The sequence below is a fragment of the Spinacia oleracea genome, chromosome 6 (assembly GCF_020520425.1).
Source record: "Spinacia oleracea cultivar Varoflay chromosome 6, BTI_SOV_V1, whole genome shotgun sequence".
Taxonomy (NCBI): domain Eukaryota; kingdom Viridiplantae; phylum Streptophyta; class Magnoliopsida; order Caryophyllales; family Amaranthaceae; genus Spinacia; species Spinacia oleracea.
Window position 1 is genome coordinate 30,525,527 of NC_079492.1, and position 5,247 is coordinate 30,530,773.

The following is a 5,247-nucleotide window of genomic DNA, read 5'->3' on the forward strand; positions in this document are numbered from 1 at the left end:
ACACTCTTTCAGATTGGTTCCTATTGTTGTTCCCCTGATTGTTCCTTCCTTGAAAATTTTCATTTCCATTTCCATTCCCATTCCTATTCTCATTCATATTCCTCTTAAAATTCCCTTGGTTTTTCCAGCATTAAACTCTTTTGTTTTCTCCCCAACAACATTTTTCTTGTCCATTCTGGACTACAGGCCATAAATATGAGCAGCTCCCCCATACACAATATATAAAGACGTAAAGGTTTCCCCACCTAATCCTAAGGTGGTCATGATATAAGTCTGCATAGTATTCAGCTATGGTCATGCTCCCTATGCTAAGGTTTATGAATTCCTAAGCTTTTTTCTTTCTCATAAAAGGTAGGGTAAAACTTTCCCCTTAAGGCAGTAACAATTGAATCCTAATTGAATCTCTCAGCAGCGCTAAGCCTAGCTCTATTTTCTCTCCACCATAAATCAGCTTCATCTTTCAAGTACATGACAACTTGACCCACTCTCATGTTCTCAAGACATTTCACATCCCCAAAAAGTTTCTCAAACTCTCTAACCTAGTTCTCTAAAAAAAGTAGGATTAACTTGCCCCTTAAATCATGGTGGCTTAACTTTGGCTAGTCTCTCAAACATGTCCTCAGCAGGATCGGGACGCTCAATTCTCTCCTGGGTCAGCTTTTCCGCCAATAGGCGAATAACAACAACTAGGTCATTATTGTTGGTCATCCTAGAGCGCGACCTGAGATTAATATACTCTACTTTAGGTATAAACATCACTTAATAGTATCCTATACCACGTAATATCGCCTCAACAGACATAATTCACGTAAATCAAACAATCATTTACGAATATGCAACAATCATCTACGAAGGTACAACAATTATTTCAAGGTAATCTCCTTGAACAGTCCTGAACAATATTCACATAAGAGACATTCAATTGAGGAACAAGGAACGAAATTCAATCATCACGAATAATAAGGTAGAATAAAGGAAGAAAACATTCTTCATCACGTCCCAAAATGAACTCTTGATCCTTTGAATAATCAATAATCTAACTTTTATTCCTCAAAAGAGTGTGAAGAACAATTTCTAAACCGTAATAACGCATTTGTCCTCAAAATACCATAAAGGTTCTATTACATCCTTGAAAAGAATAAAGAATAACTCAAACTCCTATTGCTTTAACTTTAAACTGTTGTAGCTTTGCTACTTATTCTTTAAAACATAAAAGAACTAACTAACTTTACAACTTCAAATACTTGTGGCATCTTGCCTATCTGTTCTTTCCTAGGAAACTTGCGGAGTGAAATCTAGATCTTCAAGATTCGTCGAACTCTTCCCCTAGCTCCCTATCTGAATCACTAGAGATCTCAATGGTAGGCTCATGGGCCCCTGGGTTAGGGTTTTATGCCTCAACCCCTACATTCTCATCCTCAACGGCTACATCATTTCCCTCTAGATCATTATTTACACCCACTCGCATAGGTTCCTCAAATAATGCGTCCCAAGCATGACTCCCTATGTCGTCTTTACCCTCCCTATGGTGGTCATAATCTCTGAATCGTATCTCCAACTACCATCCTAGTCCCATACTTAGCCAAATTTGGTGTCCCATCATTAGAATGCAAGTCTTTAAACCTATCTTGGAGTTCTAGGTATGGCATTTGGTTAGGTAAGAAATGAACAATAGTGGATGATATGATGTCCTCTCTCATTAAGGTGGGTTGGTCTTGTATCCTAGCAAAATACTCACATCCAAACACGACTTGGAATCCTATGGTGGTGTACTTGGAAAACCACATCTTATTCCTAAAAGAAACAACTTAAAGTCTCACTAACGATTTCCAGACTAAACTATAGTCAAAGTTCAACAAAGCAATAAGTTAGGTGGAATCAAACAATTTATTTAATGCACATTTAAATGCAACACTTGAACATTTAACACATGCATATAACAATTAACTTCTTATGCTAGAATTAACTAGCTACTAATGCACACATAATTCTATCCTATATGCCCTTCTTATACTACCCATCGTCTCTCAAAATATAATTAAAATAAACTAAAGCATTTAAGTAATTTGAATGATAAAATAAAACAAAGATAATAGTGAGAAAGGAAGAAAATAAAATAAAACTAAAAGTTTAATTTATTTATGTTTTTGTTACTTTTCATATAACAATGAAAGTAGGTTAGAAAATGAAGATTAATTCGAAGAAAATAATAATAATTTCCAAAAAACAAAATTCTACCCTTTTTCCTTTTCCTTTCTTTTTTTTTTAAAAAAAATTCCGAAAAAATTAAAATAAATTCGAAGAAAAGAAATTAATTAACTCGTACAAAGAGAAATTAAATTTTTATATAATTTCGAAGAAAAAGAAATTAACTAACTCGAATAATTTAAAATAAATTCGAAGAAAATTAATTAATTCAAACCAATAAGAAAGTTTTGAATTTATAAAATTTCAGATTTAGGCCAAATAAAATAAATTCAGATTCTTTGGAAAATGAAAAAGATATTTCAATCCATTTAATTTAATTATTTGGAGCTTAATTCAACGAAATTCATTTTAAGTAAACAATTAGTTAGTTAGGCGCCTAAAAATTTAAAAGGTAGACACGAAATATCAGTAAAACCTTTAGCTCTGATACCACTTTGTAACACCCCGACAATTCTCTCTTTTCTAAAATAACCTTTTAATACAAAACGTAGAGAATTATCAAGGCATTATCGCCCGTGTGAAAAGTAACGGCTTATTCAGAATTTTGCAGCGGAAAACATAAAACTAACTTTAGATTTATAAATGATCGATTACAGGTTTAGTCCCAAAAATCAACCAACGAAAATAAGGAAATATAAATAGTACGACAAGTTTAAAGTCCAATTAAACGAACCCAAGTCAACTTACACTACTACAAAAGTTGGAATAAGAAACGTTGAATAGAGAACGGTTAAGTTTGCTAAGCGTTTTCTAGAAGTATAGAGTACGCATTTCTCTTATAACGGTTGTGTGAATAATAGAATAGACAACGGTTACCTTACCTAACCCTCTTGTATTTTTTATCATAATAAAAAGAATTAATTAAATTATAAATATTTAATCAAATATAAAGCAATGTGCATGGCAACCGCCTTCTATGTACAAAAAATATAAAACATATAGAATACCATGATCATTTTCAAATTTCAATCCTTTTGTTTCCCAAAACTTTGAATACCAGGCCCAGTCAAATAATTCAAAATTTATGACAATACTCCTTTTACATTTAACCTTTTCTACCAATTAATTTTATAAATCATGCAATTACCCTAGTATCCCAATCCAAGTCCCAACCCCACTACTCCACTAGCCGCCTTAGTTATACGGTTATACCTCAACTGCTCCGCCTTAAAATTACATAATCTCTATCTCTTTCATTTATTCATAGGATCACCATTCAAATGGCCAAATTGATCGAAGAAGAGGTAATAAGCGAAGTTCATATAGGATACCCCTTAATTTCTATGGCCCTTCTTATAGATCTCTCTGATTCAAGTGGATAGTTTTAGATAGACGACAATAGCGAATAAGTTTTTCGAATTAGCCGATGAAGCTGGCTAGAGACATCAACGACAATGATTGAAATCACCAAATGTCATCGACTTAATAAGGTATTTCACTTCTTTTTACTCCAAAATCCTCAATTTCAATTTATTTTATTCATATTGATACGAATTTATTGATTCTAGGTGTTGTTGTAACTTTTTTTTATTGAAATTGGTATTGAAATAGTTATTTGAATTTTTCCGATTTTACGAATGCCATTTTCTTAATGATATGAGTATGATACTTCTGCTAACTTTTAGTTTGATTTGGGTGATACTTGGTTATTTTGTTTGTTGGATTCGTAAGATATCAAATTTGATTTATTATTTAAGTTTTATTTTATAAATCGGTATATGGATTTTTTATATGGATTTGAAAGTTTTTATGGTGTTCTTATGAATTTAGTTATTCACCTTAGTCTGATTTCATTCATTAAATTTTATTGCTTCAATTACTTGTATACAAACATTTGAGTTGAAACTAATTTAATCATTATGTTTATTTTGTTGTTGGAGATTTACAGGTGATGGTGTGAAGAAGAGAAGTTATCCATTAATCACTTTGTACTTTAATTCAATTGTTAAGTTCTATCGGACTAGAGGAGGAAAACTACCTCATGCGTTTTTAATATAGTAATTGTAAATTTGAGTAGTAATGCAAGATGTGTTTGGATTTTTTAACTTTAATTAGTTACAATTTTTTTGGCAACTGAAATGTAAGAGTGTTTGGAATATTATTTATGAAATACAAAATTGAAATACTTTGTACGTTTTAGTGGTGTGTATACGAGTATTTTTTTTTTTTAACCATCGGCATATACGAGTATTCGTAAAAGTACACGTATTATTAAAAAAAATACTATTCTCACAAATTCATATTTTGCGTATTTTATATTATTTTTTTAAAAAAAATACAAGGAATAGAGAACGGTTATCTATGATAATAGTTCTCTATGCCAAAGGAATATATAACTGTTAACTGTTGGTAACCGTTGTCTATTCCATCTATATTTTATGATTTAAAGAAAGGAATAGATGACGGTTATCTGAGACCACTATACTCTATAACTATGTATATAAAACGCCTCTTTGAACCGTCCTATATACTATAGAGATCGCTTAGCAGGAGAACGGTCCTCAGGCGTCCTCTAAAGCCTATTTCAACAGTTCACTATTCCCTTTTTTGTAGTAGTGTTAGCAAATCAAAACTAAATACAAGCTCTCTATTCCCGATCCCAATGATGCAACATCTTCAAACCTGCAGATGGACAATGCTTATTGATCCTTAGAGACTGCTCACCAAAGATTGGGTCATCACAGGATCAATAAGGCATAGCCATGATCAACATGCACAAGCAAAAGCACGTAATCAGCAAAGCTGAGTACTACATACTAAATCAATAATAATCCTAACATGATTCTATTAAACGAACAACCCTAACATGATACTAGTGAACATAATTAAGGGCAGACAAAACAAGATAATTTGACGACCATACTTGACTAGACTAGGCTAGACTTCTAACAATAATATTATTTTAGTTGAAATAGACAATGGACCGAGTTGTCCGTCCGGCAGTCTTCACTAGGGAAGACGAGGTACGGGCGCGACTCCGTAACCTCAGAGACCTGCGATAAAAATAGAACACGGTGATCAATCCGGTCCCAGAAAAGG

The 5,247-nt window shown here is 32.6% G+C and overlaps 1 long non-coding RNA gene across 1 annotated transcript; it reads left to right on the top strand.

Moving 5' to 3' along the window:
* Positions 1-3,177: 3,177 nt before the first annotated feature.
* LOC110778417 (uncharacterized) lies at positions 3,178-4,287 on the top strand. The gene is made up of 2 exons (XR_002530803.2): positions 3,178-3,638; positions 4,097-4,287. It is a non-coding gene; the product is annotated as an uncharacterized lncRNA (long non-coding RNA).
* The last annotated feature ends 960 nt before the right edge of the window (positions 4,288-5,247 follow it).